We start from the raw sequence: 26,796 nt of genomic DNA on the forward strand, positions 1-26,796 counted from the left end.
TATTTAATTTTTTAAATTGAACGTTAGTCGACATACAATATTATATTAGTTTTGAGTGTATAACACAGTGATTCGACAATTACATACATTACAAAAAGTCACCACAATAAGTGTAGTTACCATCAGTCACCCTACAAAGTTACAATGTTATTGACTATATTCCCTGTGCTGTATTTTCAATCCATTATGTATTTATTTTATCCTTTAAAACTACCACTACTAGAAAATAATTCAAAGCTAATAGCACTATTTCCTATGCTAAAAATATTTGTAGAATTGGGAAAATATTATCTCAAACTGTCTATAGACGTCATGTTTTATTGCTGCAGCCTCTTGTCAGGTTGTGCTAGCTGGAGTTTCTGCTGATGGTCCTTAAGTTTCAATTTCAGGGAATTGGAAGGTTATTTTCTAGAAGGTACTGCATTATGCTGATTGTGCAAAGTGCCAACATGGATAGCTTAGTGTCTGGGCCACAAAGAAGCTCTAAATTAGCAGATTAATTTGGACTGCCTTCTTAAAATTTCAGTTATTTGACAGTTTACCTCAACTTTAGAACTTCTTGCATCAGGAAATCTTAGTGATTTTACATTACTAAGTACCTCTTAGATGTTAAATTGATAAGCATCAATGTGAATTTTTGGAATAAGCGCCCATAGACACAGAGATAAATTCCAGTTCAGAGGAGTAACTGAAGTTCTGAGATGTGTGTAAATCATGTCATTAGGGCTGATGATGAAAGTGTTAAATGTTAATTTTTCAGCACACTTTAAGGGCTGTTTTAAGTGCAGAAAGGACTATGCAGAGGCTTGTTTAAGCTTTTGAAGTTAATAATAAATTTATTATAGTTACACATTCAAAACCCTTAAGGTTTGAAGTTCAGCTTACAAATCTTATTTTATTATATATCAAGCACATTTTTGCAATCACTTGTAAGGCTCTTTGACTAATATTTGGCTCTATTTATGGATCTGTTAATCAAATATCTTCAAATACTTTACACTGCATTTGTATATTTAATGTATTTCAGGTTAGGTCTTTAGCCTTAAAAATCTTTTGACCAATAAACCTTTCCAAGTGTTTAAATAATTCTTAGAAATCTGATACATTAAACTTATAACAAACTTAAAATTCTATTTTTTGGGGGTGGGGGGAAAGCCTGAAAAACAAAATGATTAAAATTAAGGACGTGTGTTCATCCAAAGACACCGCAAAGAGACTGAAAGGCAGGTCACCAAAGGACTTAACACTTGCAATTTGCATATTGAAAAAGGCCCATGTTAGAATAGGTAAGGAATTCCTAGAAATCGATGAGTGAGGCAGAAGACCTTCCTTAACACTTCCTGACCTTTGAGTGGGGAAGACCTGGAGAGGGGAATCTATGAGGTGAGTGGCTGCTGAGGTAGCTGTTTAGTGATGGTGGCAAGAGGCTGGGGGACAGAGTGTTGGATAATCCCTGGTGGCTCCAGGACTGGTGGGGGCAGGGAGATGCAGGTAGATGCCCATGGTGGGGGGGCTCCTCCTCTGTTGACACCCGTTCCCCTGGGCCTGGGAGACCTCCTCCAGGAGGTGCTGGAAGGTGCTCTGTGGAAACTCTTTCCTCCTCCTCAGAGCACTCCACTCCGGCCTGCCCTCATTTCCTGGCCTGAGGTGGGGGTCCTCAGAATCCCCTTCCACAAGCTTAGGCTCTTGCTCCAGTTTCTTCTCCCAGAGTTTCAAGGTCAGTCCGGTCGTTTCATCTGCCACCGAGGAGTCCAGCATCCTGGGACGATAAAGAGACAGGGGACACTACAGGCCCACCTTCCCACCTGGTGCTCAGGTTATCTGCAAGAAAGAACTGTTCAGCTAGAGAGTGAACTTAAGATTCTCTTAAATGTTCCAGTGCTTCTTCCCAATGTAGAAGATTTCAACCAAAAATTACAAGTTGATACTGACTACTCAATTACACATTTAAATTCTAATTAGGGGGCACCTGGATGGCTAAGTCAGTTGAGCATCTAACTTCAGCTTAGGTCATATCTCATGGTTCGTGAGTTTGAGCCCCGCATCAGGCTCTCTGCTGTTGGCATGAGCCCACTTTGGATCCTCTGTCCCCCGTCCCCCTTTCTCTCTTTGCCCTTCCCTCGCTCATTCTCCTTCCCTCCCTCAAAAATAAATAAAACAAAACTTCTAATTAGAAGGTAGACACTCTGATAGACTTATTTCTCCTAAATATTCCTAATACAGAAAGCACTAAATTTGCACACACTCTAGTCTCAATAGAGTAACATATGGCCTTGGTTATCTTAAATATTTCTGTGCTTGGTTCTGAATCCTCTTTGGAGTCAAAAGATACTTCTTCACTACGGAAACCATTTCCTTGTCCCATGCATTTTGGGGCTGACTATCTCAGCTTGCCTGACGTGGCTTACTGCCTGGAAACTTCAGCCAGAAGAAGGCTTACTATATATTCTTTTTGGCAATCTTGACGGGACACACTGAATCCGCTTTTGCAGCTTTGTCATTGACTCTGTGATTTCCGGAGCCAAAAGGTCACTTAGCCCTCAAACCTCTAATTCTCTCTGCAGGAAAGCCTGAAGACCCTCTTCTCTTGACTCTTAACATTTGCGAACAAATACAACAAATACAAGTTGTCTACATACAACTTGGCTGCCCTTTGGGTTTTCTGGAAGCTCGTAAGAGCTATTGCAAATACTGAAGTGATAGCAAACTGAATTTTTGAAATCTCTTCTGGCTTTGTAGACTAGTTGGTTGCAGCTCCAAAGTCATATTCCTGGTAGGTGTGTGACTCCAAAGTCATATTCCCGGTAGGCTCCTGGAGAGCCCTTGTAACTGCAGTCACGACAATTCTGTGATTTTCACAGAATAATTTCACGTGTTTATCAGAATCAGGCATCCACAGGTGCCTTTTTGTGTCTACGTAACAGGTGTTTCTCAAACAATCTGGCCATTCAGTTATGACTCATCTTAGTTTACAGTCCTGGGTTATTGTGTTTGTAATGTTCCTCCACTCCTTCCTCCACCACCATCCATTCTCCTGAATCTCTTCTTCTCTCCATTATACACAACAAATGAGTGCCTACTTCAAGCTGGATGTGGTGCTAAAAATAGGAAGGTAAGCTAGATAGGGGAGCCTGGCTGGCTTAGTCACTGGAGCATCCGACTCTTGATTTTGGGGTCAGGAGTTCGAGCTCCATGTCGGGTGTAGAGATTACTTAAAAAAAAAGTTAACAAGGCAAGCAAGGAAGATGCATTTGGTTATTAAACAAATATACCCTAATAACATTTTAAAACTTTAAAAAATTGAGCTATAACTTTCATATCGTAAAACGTACACATCTTAAGGATAAGCTCAATGGGTTACCAATAAATTAGGAGTTATCATAAGTGCCAGGAAACTTATTCAAGGATAATTGCAATTTTACCAGTGAGCATATATCCCAAATAAAATCAATGGACTTTGTCTTGAAATGTCAGTTTGAAGGCCATTACTCAGATATTTGTGAGTTGTTGGTTTGGAGCGGGATCAATAAACTATGGCCTATGGGGCAGTGTAGACTATTTCTGTATGGTCTAGGAGCTAAGAATGTTTTAAAATTTTTACATGATTTAAGGCAAATAGGAGAGGGAGAAGAAGGAACAGAAACTATATGTGAGCAGCAAAGCTTAAAATATTTATTAACTGGAACCTTTAGAGAAAAAAAATTTGCTGACCCTGAAGCTACAGAGAAAAGAAAGTTAACTAGAAGCCAAGGATAATGGCTCTTTTTCTTTGCTCTCTAGCCTAGTAAGCCAGATGTGTCAACAGGTTCTCTCTCACTGGCACTGACATGTTGCTTAATCAGAAAAGGGTTTAAATTTTTACTAGCTTATGTCAGCCCCACCTAGTCATATTAAATGCAGGGAAGAGTTTGCTAAAACACCTTGCCAGACCACTAAGCCAGGACACTCAGAGGTGGTGACTCTCAACCTTAAGAAGGCCTGGATTTTTCAGAAATATAGAAATAGTTATGGCTGTGTTTACCTATTTTCAAGGCTATGCGTGTGTTTGGAAGACTTTGCCATAGATATTGTCATCATCTGGAACCTTTGCAGTAGATGGGGGCTGGGGAGAAAGCAGATCAAGTATGCATGGGGCTCTGATTCAGCACATATCCTGCCACATATCCTATCCCTCCTTCTCTCTCCAAATAATCTCTATGCTGTTTCCTCAAGTCTAATCCAGCTCACAGTATGCTTCATTCAGCAGTCAATATCCTACTCTCCAGAGGGAAATTCCGGCTCAAATAAGGCCAGGCTGGCCAGCATTTGGTCTGATTACCGATGGGGGCTACATGGGAGTTTCTAGGCAGTGTCGGTGTTAGAATTGTCGCTGTGGTTTGGGTTGGTCGATATTGCTGGATCGGCTATGGTTACTGGCATAGAGAGGAGAGGCTAGAAATAACTAAGAGAATGTTTGAGCCCTAACAAAATGGGTGGGTCTCAGGAGAAAGTTTGTCCTGGAAAGGGAAGTAGAGTGTAAGCCAAGAAATTTGTGCAAAAGCCAAGAACAAAAATGACTGGGGTCAGAGACAGATTGCCGTTTGTTGGGCTCAAGGCTCTGTTGGGGCACATGGCATTCCAGGCTAGGGGTAGGAAAATGAACTGCAGACCTTATCCATTTGCAGGGTCTCAAACAGCCTTGGGTTGACTGTTGGAACTGAACTTGTCAGTTGGAGGTTGAATGGCGATTGCTGAGTGTGATTGGGTTGGTAAAGCCCAGTTTTGACAGGACTAAGCTATTATTGTTATTATTATTACAAAAAGTATTTGATGGCATTTGCCATTTTATTGAGCAATTTCTATGTGCCAGACACCTTATAAATCATATCCCTACTCCTTACTACAACTTTATTGAAGCATGTACTATTACCCCTATTTTCCAGAGCAGACAACTGTAGGTCAAGGAAGTGAAGTGACTAACTTGGGCTGGTAAGTTGATTTTTTGTTCCAAATCTCTCAGAGCCCTAAGTATAAAACTGCTTAATTTTATGCCTAATGTTCCTTCCATAAGGGGCATTTAAAAAATTCTTACAACCATAAAGCAATTACTTATTCTACATCCTGGAATATGGTCCTCCCTAGGGATTTTGGATACAGAATAAATCTAACCTCAGAATCTTCTGACATGTTAGTATAATGTACTTACTTAGCCAATTCTAGCTAAACATCTTTTTTATGTCATGCACTGTGCCAGTTGATGAGTGTATGGTAGCAAATGAAATATGCATGGTCACAGCCCTCATTGGGCTTCCAATAAAATGGGTTAGATAGACACTGAACAAGAAAATAAGAGGAGCCTGGGCGGCTCAGTCAGTTAAGTGTCTGACTTTAGCACAGGTCATGATATCACAGTTTGTGAGTTCCAGCCCCGCTTCAGGCTCTGTGCTGACAGCTCAGAGCCTGGAGTCTGTTTTGGATTCTGTGTCTCCCTCTCTCTCTGCCCCTCCCCTGCTTGTGCTCTGTCTCTGTCTCTCAAAAATGAATAAATGTTAAAAAATTAAAAAAAAAAAAAAAGAAAAGAAGATAATAGGTGTGTAATCATAAACTTTGCAATGTCTATCTTAGTTTACTGGGTGATGTGTGAGAGATATTAATAAAGGGATTTACTTAAAAATTTTTTTTGAGAGAGAGAGACAGAGTGAGGTCAGGGGAACAGCAGAGAGAAAGGGAGACACAGAATCCAAAGCAGGCTCCAGGCTCCAAGCTGTTGGCACAGAGCCCAGCGCAGAACTCAAACCCAGGAACCATGAGATCATGACCTGAGCCAAAGTCAGATACTTCACCGACTGAGCCACCCAGGTGCCCCTAAGGGGATTTGCTTTAGATTAAGTAATCAGGGAAGGCCTCTTAGAGGAAGTAACATGCCTGAGCCTGAACGCTGAGCTAGCTGGAAGCACCTAGAAGCAATGGTGCTCGTGATTTGCCCCTGGGGGACATTCAGCAATGTCTACAGATATTTTGCTTGTCACAACAGGGGGGGGAGGGGGAAGGGGTGGTTTTGCTGGTAGTTTTGTCAGTATCTAGTGAATAGAGGCCAGAGATGCTATTGAACCTCCTTCAGTGCAAAGGGCAGCCCCTCACGCCAAAGAATTTTCAGGCCCCAAGCGGCGCTGAGATTGAGAAATGACATTTGAGGTTATTCAAAAGTAGTCAGCAAGCTCGCATTTTCCAGGAATTCTCAGATTTACTCCAAACAAGGGGGAATTCTTAGATGAAGCATTGTAATAACAGTTTCCTTACCTGCTTTTAGAGTCTAGTAAAAAAGCCCCTAGTACAATTTTAAGCATAAATTAAGCAGGTCAGATGCTGGCTACTGACTCTCTTACATCATTGGATTTTTCTACCAAAAGTTGCCCTTGTCACTTTGATCTTTCACACGTGTCCACGTTTCTTGCTGGGGCTGACTAGGTAACCTCTAGACAGGGTCCGACTAGGTCATTTCTAATGGCTTAATATGTCACTATTCCCAGAACAATGCAGCACTACAGAAATTTCTGTACGTTTTTCTAGACTAAGTAGGAGCAAAAAGGTAAAAAACATTTTGATACAGCTGTCAGTGGGTGACACTGAGCAAGCTTCTAAACATCAATTTTCTTATCCGTAACACTGGCATTTCCTTCATGGAACAGTTTCTTGACTATTTTGGTATTGTGGCAATTCAGAGCCGAGGTTGAAAATCCTGACTGCTTCATGGAGGGGATTAAAGAAAATAAAATATAAAGAAAAAAAAAAGACATACCTTCTTTCATTCTGCCAATGGCATTTTCTAAACTAGCCAGAAAAGAAGTAATTTGATTAAAATAAACAAAGATACATGAAAGCTCTGTAAATAATTGGATGTGACAGAGCAAGAATGCTGTAGAAATATTGATGTGAGCACTTTTCCATTCACTTTGATTCAGGCATTGCAGACAAGCCAATGATCTTCAGCCCTGGCTCCACTTCCCTGAAACTTTCCCTGATGAGTCTTTCTTGCTTTTCTGGGAACTCCTTATGTGAGGGCCCCCTCCCCTTTTTCTTTTTTCTTTTTCAATAACTTAAAGCTCATTTGCCTGGCCCTTACTTAAACACCCAGAATGTTGGGATAGATGGATGATCGAATGGATGGGGAAAACTGAATATTTGACACTGAACTGTTCTATCCTTGGGGGTTTGATGTGAAGGACACAACACGATGACCTTTCTAGTTAGTGTACAATCTGTCCATATTATAACCAGCTGGTAGGGCTCTGCCAGTGACTTCTCAGTGTCCTGTCAGGTTCCGTCTTCCTCTGTTCTCTCTACATCAGATTATTATCTTTAAGACTGAAAGTGAGGAGTGCCTGGGTGGCTCAGGTAGTTAAGCATCTGACTTGGGCTCAGGTCCGTGATCTCATGGTTCATGAGTTTGAGCCTCAAGTTGGGCTCCCTGTTGTCAGCGCAGAGCCTGCTTCGGATCCTCTGCCTCCCTCTCTCTCTGCCCGTCCTCCATTCTCTCTCTCTCTCTCAAAAATAAATAAAAACAATAATAATAAAAAAGACTGAAAGTGTTACTCAGGATTTTTCTCTATTGGATATTTTGCATGTTCTTCGCATACTTAATTGCTTATGATTTCACATGTAGGAAACGGGACTAGTTACTTCAAATTACTAGTTAAATCAAAACTAGTCAAATCAAATTTCAAACTCTACAACACAACACTCCCCAGGGTGCCTCAGTATTTGAAATGCTGCTCCAAGAACTTAAGTACAGTTTTTAGTTCTCAGCTTATATATTAGAATTATTTCAGTGCTTTAAAAAACAACTGGGGGTTTTAGGGGCGCCTGGGTGGCTCAGTTGGTTGGGCGACTGACTTCAGCTCGGGTCATGATCTCATGGTTCATGGGTTCGAGCCCCGTGTCGGGCACTGTGCTGACAGCCTGCTTCCGGTTCTGTGTCTCCCTCTCTCTGCACCTCCCCTGCTCGTGCTCTGTCTCTTTCTAACTCTCAAAAAATAAATAAATGTTAATAAAAAAAAACTTAAAAAAAATAAAAAATAAAACTGGGGATTTTATTCTAGAGTAATATTCCGGTACTCTCTAGCTGTAGCTCTGCCCTTTCCCCAGCATTTGACATGGGCTGGTTTCCATCCTCTCCTCTCATTCAGATACTTATCTCTTAACCTTGACTGTTGGAACTACAGCAAATGTTTTCAGGCACTGTAAATATGTCAAAGTAAACATAGTGTTGACAGTGTAAGGGCAGTGTCCAGCCCTAATGCTGACCATTTAACAGATCCTATCCCCCCCCCTTTTTTTGACAAATATAATTAAGAGCATGCTATTTCATGAGATCTACTGTGTCCAAAAAAAGAAAGAAGACAGTGGAGTTATTAAATAAACTGTTGCCATATATTTCACAGGGCAAACAAAAGTACTTACCATTTAAAAGTAAACCAAGAAGAAAATGCCCACTTTCACAATGCAGAAGGTTCTGGTTGCCTAGGTTAAGGAGGGGAGGAGACTCAGTGTCGAGAAAGTGGGAGAGGTGGGGGACAGGAAAGGGAGAAGATGGAACCTCTTCTGTCCCTGGAAGCAGGGGGCATTAAGTTATGGTGAAGGCAAGGAATGGCACCTGGATTGTTCCTTTGTGAGCTGAGCAATGTTGACATTCATTCACTCATTTCTCAGTGTTCACTGAGTGCTTACCACTGGCCAGATGCTGTTCTAGGTGCTTGGGATATATCAGAGAACAAAACAAAGACGCTTGGCCTTCTGGCGTTTACGTTTTAGCAAGGAAAGACACACAGTACATATGGAAAATAAGTAACTGTACAGGAAGTCAGAAAGTGATAAGTGTTATGGGAAAAAGAAAAATTAAAGCAGGGGATCCATAGTATGCAGTTAGTTCATGATCAGGACATGATATGGCCTGGATAGTGGCCAGGGTAGTTAGGTCTTCTTGAGAAGGAACGATGTGAACAAGGACTTGAAGGAAGTTAGGGGTTTAGCCAAGTAGCCAAGTGAGGAAGAGTATTGCAGGCAGAGGAAACAGCCAGTACAAAGGCCTTGTGCAGGGAGGGAGTTAGGAGTGGTCAGGAAAACAACAAGGAGCTCAGAACGACGGCACTGGTATGTAAGAGGATGAGGTGATGGCAAAGGAAGCAAATCTAAAAACCGCACAGGGCTTTGTGTATTCACTCTTTGTCTCTTCTAGCTCACCTGAGCCTCCCCCACCCCCAACTTCTAAAACCCTTCTATGATTCCCTTTGGAATTCACTACCCATTGTCACAAAACACACTTATAATATCAGCCCAGACTCTAAATAGTGTCTTCCTCTTCTTGTTCTAATGTGGACTCTACTTCTCGAGCAGCCCTCCAGGGGGTGGATAGCCCTCATGCTACTAGGCCTGGGGGCGGGGAAGGGGGGGCTCAGCTATTCTGATGGGCAAATATTTTCCACCCTTTTAAACTCCATTTATAAGATGGCTTGCTGTATTTGGTATATATATATATGTATATATATATACAATAAACCATATACCAATATGGTATACAAATATACCAATAAACATTATATATATATATATATATATATATATATGTATGTGTGTGTATATATATATACACACATATATATATATATATAATGTTATATATATATATATACACACATATATATATATATAATGTTATATATATATATATATATATATATATATATATATATATATAATGTTTATTTATTTTTGAGAGAGAGAACAGGAGCAGAGATGGGGCAGAGAGGGAGGGGGGAGGGAGACAGAAAATCTGATGTGGGCTCTGCACTGACAGAAGAGAGCCTGATGTGGGGCTTGAACTCATGAACCATGAGATCATGACCTGAGCCAAAGTCAAGAGCTTAACCGACCGAGCCACACTGGTGCCTATTTGTTTGTTTGTTTATTTATTGTTAAATGTTTATTTTTGAGGGAGAGAGAGAGGAGAGAAAGAGAGAGAGAGAGAGAGACAGAGAGAGAGGCTATAGCTGATTTTTTAAAAATGGTGCTTTGAAACAGAAAATCTGGGTTCAATTCCTGCTGTGCCTATTAATTGTATGACTTTGGCAAGTCATTTAATGTCTTGTATCCTCTGTTCCATTCCTTATGAGATGGATATAATAAAAATCTATCTTTCAGGTTGGTAGTGAAGGTAAAATATGGTAATGTGTCTACGAGTGCTTTCTGAACCACACAAGGATGAGCCCTGTTATCCTGTGGCCCACATGGCCAGAGCCGACCATTATATCCTCCTGGCACTCTTATCTCTGGGCCCAAGCCTTACTGTGAACACTTGAGATTCTCTACCCAAGGGCTTTGCTCTGGTCCTGGGAACATGCACAGCAGCATTGTGGCAAGCCTGAGTGCCAGAGAGTCAATGCCCCCAGGAGCAGCTCTGAAGCAATGGTGGACAGAAATTGGTGGACAAATACCCTGGCTTCCTAGCTCCTGGTTGGGACAACTCTGAGGTAATCTCTGTTCTGTCTCCTAGGGTTCCCCAGCAGGATTATGCACCCATCGCCCCCTGTGACAGTTGACTTGATAATATACCCTTTATTAGCTTCCCTACTTTTCCTATTTTATTTCCTTACTCTCTGATGTTTCCTGAGATTACTTCCCAAATAAGTGGCAGAACTAGAGCTTGGTCTCAGCTTATCTGCTTTCAAAGTCTATGCCTTCAACCACTAAATTCTAATACCTCTGATACTGCTTCAGACACTGTTCCAGATAAGAACCCGGATGAGGGTTGTGTTATACGTGTAACTGGGTTTTCCTGCTTCATGGATCTGAGTCCCATTCGTCACATTCTTTTAGATTTTCACGTTGAGCGTAAGAGCGCTCAAGAGCCCCAGTTGCCAGGTTAACGGGCAGTCCAACAGCCCCGCTTCCAGGTTCCTTTCTATGAATCGTTGGCATACTCCGCCCCCCACCAAACACCGCGGTACTTCTAAGGTCTGAAGAGGGCCTTTGTCTGACTTTTAAATGATCTATCAGCTGTTGCCATTCTCCCCACCCCCATCCCCACCACGCACAGCCTGTGAGAGAGAAAACAAATCCTCCCCCATCAGCAGACGATGACAGTCCCCTGTGAAGTGGTGTTTCCTGCTCAACACCTGGCGTCTCAGTTCCTCCGGGGGGCGGGGGGGGGGGGGGAATCCCATCCCTCAGCTCGGGACCTTGATGCAGGCGCGCCCCTTCCCCAGCCCGTGTGCTCCACGCCTGTGCCTTGGATCACAAGCCCCACGTCCTGCTGGCAGGCCAGGAGGCCTCCAGCTTCAGCAGGATCTATATGTTTAACGCATTCCTTCCGCATTCACTCGGGGGCCTGTGACCTGAGCTCCCCTCCCTCGTTGAGACCCCTGTTACCCTAGAGTTAATTTCAGAACCATCCTAGTCCATCCCGATAGGCCCTTCTCTTCACATATCTGCAAACCGGGTTGATTAAACAGTCTCCTGCCTCCCTGAAGACTCCGGACTCACTCAAACTGACCCACTGTGTCCCCAGTGTTGAATTTTATGTAACAAGGATCTCAGACTTGACTGAGACACAAAAGCTTGGGTTCCATCCTAATCCCAGGACAATGCCTGCTTTCTTGCTCTGTGTTTGTTTGCCTAAAATGGCCACTCATGTGACTACCCCAGGGCAAAAGAAGGCTCACCTCTCAGGGACAAATTATTTGAAAACTATTCATCCGTGCACACCCATGTTTTAAAATCCCGGACAAAACTTTTTGACCAGCTTCTGTTTTAAGGAGATACTATTTTTTTCAGGAGCTCTGATTCCAAAGGAAAAACCGGATAAAGTTGAAGAAAGGTCCCCCGCCCCCCTCCCCCCTTTTTCGTGCCTGGAAGAGTACTCACTTAATAGTGTTCTTTTCTTGTAGGGGAGCTGGTGCCAGAAAGAAGTTGAAAATGTCACCCTCTCTGCCTTGTAGAATCGGGACAAACATCCTGGAAAGAAGTGAGAAAAAGGAAGGGAGGATGACACAGACTGCATCAGAAAAACTCAAAACTCGCCTGTGAGGAGATTTCACTGAAGAGCCACAGCTGAGATGGCTGGCTACTGTTTGCATCCTAACCCCCTGTGGCTTAAATCTCACAGTCCAGCACAGGATTCATTTTTATTTTTATTGTTTTTGAATGTTTATTTATATTTGAGAGAGACACACAGAATGTGAGCGGGGAGGGCAGAGAGAGAGGGACACACAACATCCGAAGCAGGCTCCAGGCTCTGAGCTGTCAGCACAGAGCCCGACGCGGGGCTCGAACCCACAGACTGCAAGATCGTGACCTGAGCTGAAGTCAAGACGCATAACCGACTGAGCCAGCCAGGCGTCCCCAGGATTCATTTTAACATTTTTAATTTCTCTATTTAATATATAGAACTCTCGTTTCCCCAGGTGGATTGAAAGCTCCTCAGAGCCCAGCACAGAGTGAACACAGCTGGCTTTTGCTCATGTTCAGGAATTACAACATTCTTTTCAGGTAACCTTATGTTACTGGTCTCATTCTCTTACAAAGTGGGGGAGAGGAAGAGGGGCCAGGGTGGAATAAACAACATACTTACAACGTTACCATGAATGAAATGTCATTGTCTTCAAAACTTCCTGATAAGGACAACTGCACTTATTTTCCTAAAGACGTGTTTTCCTCACTCTGTGTTCCTTTGGCACACTTGTTTCTTTTCTTGCTGCTTTTTTACGTTATTTGCAAATAGGCATGCAAGGAGGCATATTTTAGAAATTCGTGGCATCTCAAAGCCCAATTTTTTGAACACATGTAATGTGTACCAACCCAGTGCAGAGTGCTGGTTGCTGACCCAATGGCTGCCTGAGACTCCTAGTCACCAGTCTCCCTTGAGGTGAGGGGCGGCCACACAGCTTGGTTTTAGCCCACGAGCTGTAAGCAGAAGTCTTCTAGCTGAGGCTGGTGAAACAGCCTCTCCTTTTCTCAGTCAAAAGGGGCAGATTTAATTGTAAGCGCCCTTCACCTTGCCCTTTCTGTCTCAGCACAGGTGAGGTTGCCTTGGTGCATCTGGGAGGAGCTTGTTCTCTACAAGCTGCAGCTCCAGGAAGGGATAACCTGCAGCCGAGGCAGGATTTCCCGAGATCCCATCACCTCCCTGCTGTCCTAGGAGTCTATGTTGGGAATGTGAGTGATTAGAGCCCTGCTGAGGTTGTTTTTTGGATGATTTTTAAATTATATCTTCCCAGGAGAGACATGGACGTTATTAAATTTTTAAACAGTACTTTAGCTGTTTAAGTAACACATGCTTATAAAAATATTTAAACTGTCGGGGCGCCTGAGTGGTTCAGTCGGTTAAGCGTCCGACTTCGGCTCAGGTCACGATCTCGCGGTGAGTTTGAGCCCCACGTCAGGCTCTGTGCTGACAGCGCGGAGCCAGGAGCCTGCTTTGGATTCGGTGTCTCCTTCTTTCTCTCTGCTCCTCCCCTCTTCACACTCTGTCTCTCTCACTCTCTCTCTAAAATAATGAATTTTTTAAAAAATATTTAAACCGTTCAAAAGGTATTAAGTTAAAGTCTTCTCTTCTTCCCCTAGAGGACTCATCATTGACATTTCTTATGTGTTCTTCCAAAAACTTTGGGTTATGTGCATGTATATTTATTTACACAAAGAGATCACAGTACGTGATATTCTGCTCTTGCTTTTTAAACCTCTTTTTCAGCATATGTACATATGCAATATTCTTAAATTTTTAAAAAAGTTTTATTTGTTTTATTTTTTATTTGAGAGAGAGAGAGAGAGAGAGGGAGAGTGAGCACATGTGTGAGCAGGGAAGAGGGGCAGAGGAACGGAGAGAGAATCCTCAGCAGGCTCCGTGCTCAGTGTGGAGCGCAATGCAGGGCTCGATCCCACGACTCTGGGATCATGACATGAGCCAAAATCAAGAGTTGGGTGCTCGACCGATTGAGCCACCCAGGTGCCCCACATGTGCCATATTTTTAATTGGCACATGGTGTAAAACACTACATGGATAAATCAGGAACATTAGAGAAAAGCAAATTAAAATGACAGCAGGATACCACACTGTACACCTATTAGAATGATACAGATAAATTAAAAAACAAACCATAAAAAGCTGACAATACCAAGTGCTGACAAGGATGCAGAGCAACTGAAACTCTCATAAACCGGTGAGAAAGCAAAACGTTACTGCCAGTTTGGAAAACGGTTGACAGTCTCTTATAAAGGTGAGTGCATACTTCATATACAACAAAAATTCCATGCCCAGACATTTACTCAAATGAAATGAAAACATGTTCTTTTTTGGAAATGTTTATTTATTTATTTTGAGAGAGAGAGAGAGAGAGAGAGAATCCCAAGCAGGCTCCATGCTGTCAGCTCAGAGCCCAATGTGAGGCTCCATTCCACGAACCGTGAGATCATGACCTGAACTAAAATCCAGAGTTGGACGCTTACCTGACTGAGCCACCCTGGTGCCCCAAGACAGATATTCTCACGAAAACCTCTCCATGCATATTTATAATGGCTTCATTCATAATCGCCCGAAACTTGAAACGGTGCAAAATTCTTCAGGTGGATAAACCAGCCGTGGTACATCCACACGATGGAGCAGGCCCAGGATTAGGGTGAGGCAAATGAGACACTCAGCTCAGGCACAACATTTAGGGACACCAAAGCACTCAGTAACCAAGATAAATAATATTAATGCAATATTTTTTAAAGATCAAAACTAATGCAAAAAAGTACATGACGAACAAAACATGAAAATTTAATGCAGAAACTGACCCTGCACTGCTACAACCATGAGAGTTAAGCAAGTTGGGGGTGCACGTGCAAGGCGGTAAAAATGATCCAATTTGCATTTTCTTTGGACAATCATGACCATTGTTCCCAAATGAAGGAAATTGGCAAGTTCTTTCCATCATTTATAATTGTTTGTACATCTACAGTACTGCAGTGTAAACTGGAAGGTTTTATTTTATTACAAATAAATGTGTGATTTTAAAAATAGTAAGAACTGGGGCGCCTGCGTGGCTCAGTCGGTTAAGCGGCCGACTTCGGCTCAGGTCATGATCTCACGGTCTGTGAGTTCGAGCCCCGCGTCAGGCTCTGTGCTGACAGCTCAGAGCCTGGAGCCTGTTTCGGATTCTGTGTCTCCCTCTCTCTGAACCTCCCCCGTTCATGCTCTGTCTCTCTCTGTCTCAAAAATAAATAAACGTAAAAAAAAAAAATTTAAAAATAGTAAGAACTGAAGTGAGGTATACAAATTTTATTTAATAAATATTTACTTAAAAATAAAATAAATATTTATTTTTGATTTATATTTATTTCTGAAATATATAAATAGTGTATAAATAATATATTTTACTTTTCAGGAATAAAACTTGGTCACTTCAAATGTTTTATGAAAAAAAATTTTAATCAGGAAAATAAACTTAGGAGGCTTTTACACTTTATTTACTTAAGACAATGATAAATAATTCACTGTGTTTCATATCTTTATATCAAACCTATTTTTTAAACTACTTTTCGTTTTACTAACTTGTCTAGAAAGCTAGTATGTAATTTTCTATTTGTAATTGTTGATTTATATACATATATATGTATACACACACATATATAGAGTGGTTTTTAATTAAAATTAAAGTTTTAATTAAAGTAAATTTTAAATTGTGGTAAAATACACGTAAAAAATTATCATCTTAATCATTTTTAAGTGTATAGTTGAATAGTGTTATGTATATTCACATTGTTGTACAACCACCAGAACTTTTTCATCTTGCAAAATTGAAAGTCTCTGCCTATTGAACAATAACATCCCTTTCCCCCATCCCCGGCCCTGGTAACCACTGTTCTACTTTCTGTCCTTAGGAATTTGACTGTCCTTGGTACCACATTTAAGTGGAATCATACAGTATTTGTCCTTTTGACTGGCTTATTCAGTTAGCATAATGATTCATCCATGTTGCACTGTGTGTCAGAAGTTCCTTCCTTTTTAAGGCTGAATATATACTATTGCAAACGTACACCATATTTTTTAGTGTTTATTTATTTTTGAGAGAGAGACGGAGCATGAGCAGGGGAGGGGTAGAGAGAGGGAGACACAGAATCTGAAGCAGGCTCCAGGCTGTGAGCTATCAGCACAAAGCCTGATGCGGGGCTCGAACCCATGAACCATGAAATCATGACCTGAGCCAAAGTCGGACGCTTAACTGACTGAGCCACCCAGGTGCCCCACGTATACCATAGTTTAATTATCCATCAATCTGTCAATGGATGCTTGGGTTGCTTCCACCTTTTGGCTGTTGTAAATAATACTGCTATGAATGTGGTTGTACAATACCTTTTTGAGACCCTGCTTTCAATTCTTTGGCCTATATATCCGGAAGTTGAATAACTGGGCTATACACTAATACCATTTTTGAGTTTTTGAGGAACTGCCATGCTGCTTTCTACGGCAGCTGCACCATTTTGCATTTCCACGAACCATTCACAGGGATTTAAAAAAATTTTTGATACAAACTTTTATGTACATATACTTGATTGTTAAATATTATAATTTATATGAATTAAGCTAATTCCAATTCACTATATATTATATTTACTTGAACTGCATATGGATTAAAAATAAATATGTTTTATACTAAAATTTATTTTTCAGAAATATGGCATCTAAAAACTGTATGTGATGATAAAATGCTCAGGAAAAGGAGAAAGAATGCATATAGAAATGGATCAAAATTATATGGGGCAGTTACAAGTTTGGCTAGACAGCAAAGCACTTGTACTTCAACCACTGAAGTGGCGCCTGGGTGGCTCAGTCCGTTGAACGGCCGACTTCAGCTCACGTCATGATATCGTGGTCCGTGGGTTCAAGCCCCGCATCAGGCTCTGTGCTGACAGCTCAGAGCCTGGAGCCTGTTTCAGATTCTGTGTCTCCCTCTTTCTCTGACCCTCCCCTGTTTATGCTCTCTCTCTCTCTCTGTCTCAAAAATAAATAAATGTTAAAAAAAAATTTAAAAAAATAATTGAGTGTCTAATATTGGCATTGTTAGAATAGAACAAGCAAATTCAGTTTTCTAAAGAATCATTTTGAATGTGAAGAAAAATCTGAAGAAAAGAAAATGTACATTTCAGAAACTAGTAACAAGAATATGAGCAAGAGAGCAAGAAAAATGACATTTGTAATAAATTTTAATAATGTTCCATTGTGGCCACCAATTTTCAGTAAAAAAAAAAAACTGATGTTAATAAACATAATCCAGGATAGGATCCAGATTATAATGACTTTCACATAGTGGCTGAAGATTTCAAGAGACCATTTTTAAAAAAAAAAATTATTTAAGGGGGGTGAGAAGAGGGGCAGAGGGAGAGAGAGAGAGAGAGAGAGAGAGAGAGAGAGAGAGAGAGAATCTTAAGCAGGCAGTACGCTCAGTGTGGAGCCTGACACAGGGCTCAATCCCATGACCGTGAGATCATGACGTGAGCTGAAATCAAAAGTCAAATGCTTAACAACTGAGCCGCCCAGACACCCCTCAAGACACTTTTTAAAAAAAAAATGTTTTAAAGGCAAATAGATTCATTGTGACTGGCTGACTTATTTTAAAAAGTGTTTTTCTTTTTTTTCACGTGTACTTTTTAGCAGTGATACTACAAAATCAGATATTTGCAACTTAAAAACAGTTTTAAAAACAGATATTTGCAACTCAAAAACAGCTTTCAAAGACTGGAAGATTTAAGCATTTTTTCCCCATAAAAATGCCTTGTTTTATCATGATGCTTTTCTAAAATGAAAGTGTTTTCAAACTGTTTAATAGATAATACTTAGCAGAAGGAAGTAAAATTAGAGGAAAAAAATGGTGGAATAGTTTGTAAGTGATTTTAGATGTTATATTTGGTGCAAAAATGATTTACGTCTTAGAGAATGGCAAGAAATTATTGGAAGTCTAGATGCTGGAATGTTTCTAAATTTAGTTGAACTTATAGATCATGAATGTCAATAAAGCTAATCACATGGCTATTATAAAAATGAACCCATGATTTACTTGTCTAACAAAATTCAAAACAAATTAGTAATGCTACTAGGAAATCCTAGTAAATCTGAAAACTATTGAGAATAAAGGAAGCAGAGTAATTTTGATTGTACACCTTATATAGCTCATTGTGAACAGGTGTGTCAGATTATTAGGTATATTCACATGATGAATAATGTCATCAATAAAAGAAATTTCTACTGACTTTACTGAAATAAAAAAAAAAACTGGATATGGCCTATCTTGTGAAACTATTAATAAATTAGAAAAGATAGTATTAACATAAAAATGCTTGTGTCCAGGGGTGTGACAATGGAGCAAACATGGCTGGCGTATACAAGGGTGTACAAGCCAGTATTTCCTCCCAAAATTGATTGTCCCAAGTCTGTGCAATACTTAGCTCATAGTTTTAATATGCAAAAATGTTGCTTCTGTGAATTGAAATATAAACTGTCTTGAGTATGGAATAAAGTACATTTACTTTTTTTTTTTTAATTCAATGACACATGGAACATTATTATGTCTGTTTTAAGAATGATATTATGGAACATCTGACAGGCATAAAGATCAGTTGCACCAAGGGACCTTTTACACAAATTAAAAACACTCACCAAATATTAAAAGATATACTATCAAATGACAAAATACATTATGCTCTAACCAAAAGCATCTTAGTGCAATAGATCACATATTTTATGAAACTTACATGTATGGGATGTTTTAAAGCAACAACAAAAAAGTTAATAAAGCTCTATGTTAAAAACGTGACTGTACATAATGCTGCATGCTTAATAGAAGGCCTATCCCTTTGCTTATAACAAATGAAAAAATTACTTTTAAAGCATATTTGATGAATGTAAACTTTAACAAAAGATATGAATATATATCCAGAATTTGAAAATAAATGAAAAGAAAAATTAGGAAGTAAGAAATTTACAAATCACTGCATGAGAGTATCAATTATTATGGAAAAAAATGCACATCACACAAAAACTATGTCAGTTGGTGAGTTCAAGCCCCGCATGGGGCTCTGTGCTGACAGCTCAGAGCCTGGAGCCTGCTTCAGATTCTGTGTCTCCCTCTCTCTCTCTCTGCCCTTCCCCTGCTCATGCTCTGTCTCTCTCTCTCTCTCAAAAATAAATAAACATTAAAAAAAAGCTTTTGGGGAGAGGGGAAAATGGGTGATGAGCATTGAGGAGGGCACTTACTGGGATGAGCACTGGGTGTTGTATGTAAGCGATAAATCACAGGACTCTACCCCCAAAACCAAGAGCACACTGTATACACTGTATGTTAGCCAACTTGACGATAAATTATATTTTTCAAAAAAAAAGCTTTTATTTTTAAGTAATCTCTACATCCAATGTGTGGGTCAAACTCACAACCCTGAGATCGAGAGTCACTTGCTCCACCAACCGAGCCAGGTCTTGATTTAAAAACAAGATTTAAAAAACAATCTCAGAAGTGATCTTGAGATTTAAAAACAAATTTTTTTTTAATGTTATTTATTATTGAGAGACAGAGAGAGACAGAGCATCAACATGGGAGGGGCAGAGAGAGAGAGGGAGACACAGAATCTGAAGCAGTCTCCAGGCTCCAGCTGCCAGCCCAGAGACCGACATAGGACTTGAACCCGCAAACCGCGAGATCATGACCTGAGCCGAAGTCGGAGGCTTAATGGACTGAGCCACCCAGGCGCCCCGAGATTTTTTTTTTAATGATGCTAATCTTAGTGCAATAATTTTCTACAAAAGAAAATGAGATAAGCAAAGAAGTGGATTTTGAAAATATTAATGATGAGTTTGCTTCCATTAAAGCCAAGAAAGTAAAATTACAACAAATTCTGCTTTGGTATAAATATAATTTTTATACTTAATGTGAATTACATCCATTTTTCAAGTCTTCAATATTTTTCAGCTACTTAAATGTTCTAGAAAGAAAATGCCCATAAAATACATAAAAATATGTAGATGGGGTGCATAGTTTTCCTTTTGCCATAGGCTCCAATATGGCTCCGCACAGCATTGCAGTGGGAATACTGCTCAGCATCGGGAAGGAACAAATACCTGACTGATGTATCTCTAAGGTGTTGCACAAAGTTGACAAGCCAATTCAGAAGGCCCTAGATGTATGATTCCATTTAGAACATTCAGAAATAGAAAAAACTATAGGAAGGGAAAGGAAGTCACTGGTTGCAAAGGGCTGGGATTGGGGAACGGACTGGCTATGTAGGTACAGGGAAAGATTTGGGGGACGATGGAAGTATTCGATACCTTGATTGTGGTTGTAGTTCCACAACTGTATGCTTTTGTGAAAACCTATAGAATTGTGAGCATTTATTTTTCTCTATGAGCCTTAGACTTCACAGCAGAGCAGCATGCAAAAAATTCTCTTTGGAGAGGATGACTTTGGCTATGGTAAGTAGCATAAATTGGTGTTAATGTTTCAAGAAACCAGGAGGCCAGTTTGAATCTGGTATAATAGCCCTTATAGAAACGGTTCACTCTGAATTCCTTTTTGTCCTTCTTGATTATTGTGGTTCTCCACTTTGCCCTACTTCTTTTACTGCCTGTTATCTAACGAACATCTTAGTTGTTTATGGGGTCTTACTGTTCCTTGCAAGTAATAGATCTAAGATGTTAAAGGAGTCCTCCAGAATTGCCTCACTCCACTTGAGGCTGAGAGGGTTCAAAAGACTCTCGGGAGCACATGTTTTTTCAAGGTTAGACTTAATTACCTTTTAGTAAAATCTTGGCATAGGGACAACCATATTCAGGGTGCATGTCAGAGCAAAGGTTTTTAGTCTTTGGAGGTTTTCGCCCACATCTCAATTATGTTTTCCATTATCCTCTTGGCAAGCTAGCTAGATTGCTAAATCACATGGAGTTCTCCTAAGACTTTGTGTATTCGAAGATGTACGTTGTCCTCCCAAGCGACGAACAGTAGTAAAGTATTATTACTCTATATTTCTGTAGTTCATTTTACAGATAGATTATATGAATCCTTTTATAGAGGATTGTAACTCAGGGTTGGAAGAAGCTTTAGGGCCTTGTTATTCAAAATGTGGCCCACCATAATGGGGTGCTTGGGTGGCTCAGTTGGTTGAGCCTCCAACTTCGGCTCAGGTCATGATCTCATGGTTTGTGAGTTCGAGCATCACATTGGGCTTGCTGCTGTCAGTGCAGAGCCTGCTTCAGATCCCCTGTCCCTGCTCTCTCTCTGCTTCTACCTTGCACCATCTCTCTTTTGCTCTTTCTCAAAAATAAACAAACATTTAAAAAAATGTGGTCCACCAGTCAGCATGTGCATCACCCGGAAGTTGGGAGAAATGCAGAATCTCAGGGCCCAACTCCAGACCTGCTAAATCAGAATGCATAGTTCAACAACCCCGCCTCCCCATTTGTGTGCACATTTTTGAAGTGTTGGAACACTGCTGTCCTTGCGCTTTGGCCTCATCACTTATGTGGTGCTCAGCTCTGCCACAGCACCCCTGCAAAGAGCTCAAGCGAGGTGAATTTATTGTATATTGCACCTTCCATTACTATTTATACAATGCTTGTGTAATATCTTGTACAACATAATATAGATATGGAACACAATAACGCATTGAATACTTTGGTTGTTATTTATCATGTAAATGAATGTGTTACGGTAGGAGTTTGAAAAGCACACGGAGTATTCACAGGGAACTACTAGATATCATTTGTATGGTAATGCTGAGAAGCCTGCTTAGGTATTTTCAGGTAGAGGATCATCTCTGAGTAACACACAAGATCAAAGACCTCTGCTGCAGCTACTTTACTTACACTGGACATCCTGCGGCAACACAGGTGGGCAAATAGTAACATTAACTTGTACTGGTCAGTGATATTTCTGGGACTAGTCTTAGGACTAGTTTAGCATTCAAATGTATGTAATGTTTAAAATTTAGGGGGCGCCTGGGTGGCTCAGTCGGTTAAGCGTCCAACTTCGGCTCAGGTCATGATTCGCGGTTCGTGAGTTCAAGCCCCGCATCAGGCTCTGTGCTGATGGCTCAGAGCCTGGAGCCTGTTTCAGATTCTGTGTCTCCCTCTCTTTCTGACCCTCCCCCGTTCATGCTCTGTCTCTCTCTGTCTCAAAAATAAATAAACGTTAAAAAGAAAATTAAAAAAAAAATTTAGAAAGAATTCTTGATGCCCTCCTTATAGGTGACTATAGAAATGGTTTAAATTCCTAATTTTTTTTTTGAGAGAGAGAGAGAGAGAGAGGGAGAGAGAGAGAGAGAGAGAGACTGACAGTGAGTGAGGGAGAGGGGCAGAGGGAAAGAGAGAGAGAATCCCAAGCAGTGCAGGGCTTGATCCCACGATGCTGGGATCATGACCTGAGCGGGAATCAAGAGTCAGATGCTCAACCAACTAAGCCACCCAGGCACCCCTAAATTACTCAGTGTTAAGAGGCATATTAATTGTACCTTCTTCCAGGTTCTCAAATGTCCCCATTTTTTTAAACCTGTGATTACTTATGTAATTACCCTGTGCTTTCTGCTAAACTGTGTATTTACATCGAGGTCATCTTTCTAAGTGTGGTTCCACGATCCCCTATTCAAACCATTGAGAAGAAGTTTTTCGGAATTCAGAACTTCAAATATTATTATGTAATATTCCAAGCAGAGCCTGTGACAGCACCCCTTAACCAAACATTAATATTTCTGCAACGTATGAAATAAACATTCACACTAATTCATATGAATGAAGCCTCTAAATATGTTTTTCTCATGTCAGATCAAGCTTTTGCCACAAAATCAGTTACAACATTTTTTCTGTTTTCATGGTTTTTGTCTTGTTTTTACATTTTGCAAACTGTGGATAAAGGAAGATGGACCTGTTTATCATAACAAAATGAGAAGACATTTTAGGAGTGCTTCAGTTCACCTTTTGCTTACGAGTAGGGAGGGACTAGGCAAAAATGAAGGTACATAAGATGTTTATCAAAACTAAAATGTGTTGAAATAGTCCATAACTTTCTGAATGTTTAATAAGCAACACGGTCAAAATATCATGTGAGGCCAGGGGTTAACCCTGTATCTGCTGATGCCAATTCTCACTGGCCCTGTTTCTTTCTGAAAGACCCTAATTTTAGCTAATGAGCCAAATTAAAAATACTTGCTTCATCAGACTATCTTGCCAACTTTGGGGCCATGTGACCCTGTAGCGTTGCATGAGATATATGCAGAGGGTTTCTGGGGAAACTTGTGTTTTCCTGATATAGATCCAGCCTTCTTACTTTCTCTTCTCTTCTCCCTGCCTGGGTGTTGCTGTAGTACGTAGGGGTACAGTGGCTCCCTTGCAACAAAGAAGTGGTCAGCATGAAGATGAAAGCCTCATGTTCAGGATGGTGGAAGTGAAAAGCAGGAAAAGCCTCTTGAGCCTCCAGGGCAACGTTGGACTACCCCAGCTTCTTGTTGCACAGGGCAAGTGTATCATTTAAGATACTGTTTTTGAGTCTGTTATTTGCACCTACACATTCCTAAATGCTGTGCAGTATCACTGATTTTTCCCCTCTTTTTTATTTTTATATGCAATGAACTGACTCTACCCATCTGGCTTCCCTGGAATGATAATTATAGCTCTGTACAATGTCCATACCCATTATTACTTGCCTTACCAATTAGAAACACCTTTAACTTGCGTTGGTTTTCAAGGCTATCTTTCATCTACCAAGAAAAATTATGGTACAATGCTTCCCTCACCAGTAGCTTTTGTCCGCTTCTCTTCAACATGTGTTCACTCTGGTAAAATGATGCCCTTTTCTCCTAATAAAAATGACTATCAAGCAAGGACTGCAGAGGTTGAAACAAAACATTTAGAATAATTTTTTAAAAATAACTTTTCTAAATAACTTTGGAATAATCAAAAAGTTTTAATTGTCAGTTTCATATTTGTTTCCTTCATTTTTTTGCCTATTCTTAGGCAAAATTTACAACAAAGTTTAGTCAGTAATTGGTCAGCTTTGTATTCAATACAGGTCAAATCAGTAGATTATAATTCAATCATTCCATTTAACTCCCTTCCAAATCTGTATGCTCTTTTCTTTTTTTTTTTTTTTAAGTTTATTTATTTGGGCACCTGGGTGGCTCAGTCCTTAAGCATCTGACTTTTGCTCACATCATGATCTCACGATTTGAGAGTTCCAGTCCAACGAACCCCATTTCAGGTGAACACGAGCCCCATGTCCAGTAAAAACAGGAACCTACTTTGGGTGAGCCCTGTTTCTTTCTCTCCACCCAGTCTCTGCCCCTCAGGGATTCTCTCTCTCTCTCTCTCTCTCTCTCTCTCTCCCTAGCTCTCTGTCCCTCACTCACTTGTGCCCTCTCTCTCAAAAAATAGACAAAATAAATAAATAAATAAATAAATAAATAAAGCTTATTTATTATTTTTGAGACAGAGGGACAGAGAGAGAGACAGAGACAGAGACTATGTGAGTGGGGCAGGGGCAGAGAGAGAGAGAATCCCAGGCAGGTTCTGTGCTGTCAGAGCAGAGCCACACTCAAGGATTGATCTCATGAAAGGTGAGATCGTAACTTGAGCCAAAATAGTCAGACATTTAACCAACTGAGCCATCCAAGCACCTCCAAATCTGTATGTTCTTTTCTTGCCTTATAGATTCTCTTCCTTCTTTTATCTCTTTGACATTTGAAATGTTTGTTTTAAAGTTCCCTTCAGATGATTCTATAGCATGTAGTTCATTCAGGGTGATTCCTTACATATTGGTGTCTGCCGACTCTCTCCTTGGCCTGTGAGCATATCTTCAGAAGTAATCAAGACCTCTATTTGGGTCCTATTTGATCTCAGGGTATAGAAGAATCTCCAAGGGTTGGTTTCTTGTTGTAGAAATGTACCCCAACACACATATAATTTAGGATATGATAAAAATGGCATTTGAAATCAACAGGGAAAAGACAGTTATTTGATAAATGGTATTTGTAAACTTGAATGGTTATCTGGAAAAAGATGAAGTTATATCCATATCTTATATTTTATACCCAAGTAAATTCCAGGTGAACCAGACATTTAAACAAACAAAGTGTCAAAATAATTCATGGGAGAATCTTCTCTTATAATCTTTGAGTGGAAAAGTTATAAGCTACACAATAAAATTCAACTTCATAAAAAATCTGTATGGCAAATGCCAATATGGCAAAGATAAGAGATAAGCAAGAACCTAGGAGAAAATATTTGCAAGACATTTCACAATTAAAGGCTAAATTCCCCAGTATATAAAAAGTATTTTCAAAGAAATAAGCCAACAATCAAATAGGAACATGAATAAAGGTGTAAAAAGATGGTGTATAGAAAAAGATCTACAAATGGCCCTTATACCCATGAACATACACCCAACCGCACTCATAAATGCAAATTAGATCTACAGAGAGGAAATCATTTTTTTCTTGTCAGATTGGCAAAGATCCTAAGTTTAATAACACTCTATGTTGGCAAATGAATGAGAAAACAGACCCTTGGAGCTTAAACTGGAAAAAACATGTCACTGGAGTAATTTTATAAATGTATGAAAATTGCATACACATTATGTCATTTGACCCAACAAATCCACCTTTAAAAATGTTTTCCCATAGATTTACTTCCCTGTGTGTGAAATAATACATTTAAACGTTTATCACAGCAAAAAATTAGGAAGTAAAAGCTTATCAGTAGGGGACTGGTTCATTAAAGGAATGTTCTGTGGCAGAGAAAAGATCAGGAAAGTCTTGAATAGGAACAATATCCGTGATATATTTTGTGTGTGTGTGTGTGTGTGTGTGTGTGTGTGTGTGTGTGTGTGTGTAAAATGCAAACTATAGGTCACTGTGTGTATAGCATTTGGTAGAACTTGTGTGAGGAGGAAAACTATGTATATGCATGTGCATTTGCATGTGTATGAATAAATATTTCCGTAGAGATGCACAAGAAGCTGGCATCATTGGTTGCCTTGGGTAGAGGTGTGAGTGGCTGGAGGTCAGAGCTGAGAGAGAAACACCTTTCAAATGTATTGCATTTTTAAAAATTAAATGGCACTAAAGTATATACTTTAAATATACATTAAAGTACATACTTTAATAGATTCAAATTACATAAATCTCAAGAACACACAAAACAAATTATGGTGACAGAGGTAAGAATAGTATTACCTCTATGGGGAGATGTTTACTGGGAACAGGCAAGAGACAGCCTTCTTAGAGGAGCACAGAGATGTCCTCTATCCTGAACTGAACGTTAGTTACGTAGGTAAATGCATGTGGGAGAATCCATCAACTCCACATTTCACATGTGTGCCCTTTACAGGACGTATATTGCACCTCAGTACATTTCTTTAAAGTGTATGCTTTGAGCAAGGAAGTTTATATATACAACCAAATACTAACATTCTGTGGACTCCTTGTTCACTGTAATCTTAGTTCAAGTTATAACTGTTTTCCCTCATTTGGTTTTAAGCTTTTAAAAAAGACTTTTCATGTAAGAATGTATATGGATGCATATGAATCTCAATGCAGAGAGAAGTTGCTGCCACTCTGTAGTGTTCCTTCTCATTTCTTATGAAAAGTAATCCTTTGGTGACTTCATTTCAGTGTCCAGTTATCATTCCATTTTTCTACAGCCATGTTGTGTGTGGATGTGTGTGTGTGTGTGAGTGTGTGTGTGTGTGTGTGTGTGTGTGTGTGTGTGTACTCATTAATAAGAACATACCCAGGTATGAATAGACCCAA

General features: G+C 40.1%; 1 protein-coding gene across 5 annotated transcripts in view; it reads right to left on the bottom strand.

Annotated features, from left to right (window-relative positions):
• Positions 1–26,796, bottom strand: part of KLHL31 (kelch like family member 31) — a 196,247-nt gene that overhangs the window by 35,456 nt on the left and 133,995 nt on the right. Inside the window, exons 8-9 of one of the 5 annotated variants that reach the window (XM_042986578.1) lie at positions 21,870–21,872; positions 11,910–11,988 (exon numbers count right to left, since the gene is read on the bottom strand). The gene's annotated coding sequence lies outside the window, so the exon portion shown is untranslated. Of the gene's footprint in view, positions 1–11,898; positions 11,989–21,869; positions 21,873–26,796 lie in introns of those variants that run through there. The other 4 variants (XM_042986577.1, XM_042986581.1, XM_042986576.1 and 1 more) reach the window with 4 other exon arrangements.

Source organism: Panthera tigris, chromosome B2 (genome assembly GCF_018350195.1).
Source record: "Panthera tigris isolate Pti1 chromosome B2, P.tigris_Pti1_mat1.1, whole genome shotgun sequence".
Lineage (NCBI taxonomy): Eukaryota > Metazoa > Chordata > Mammalia > Carnivora > Felidae > Panthera > Panthera tigris.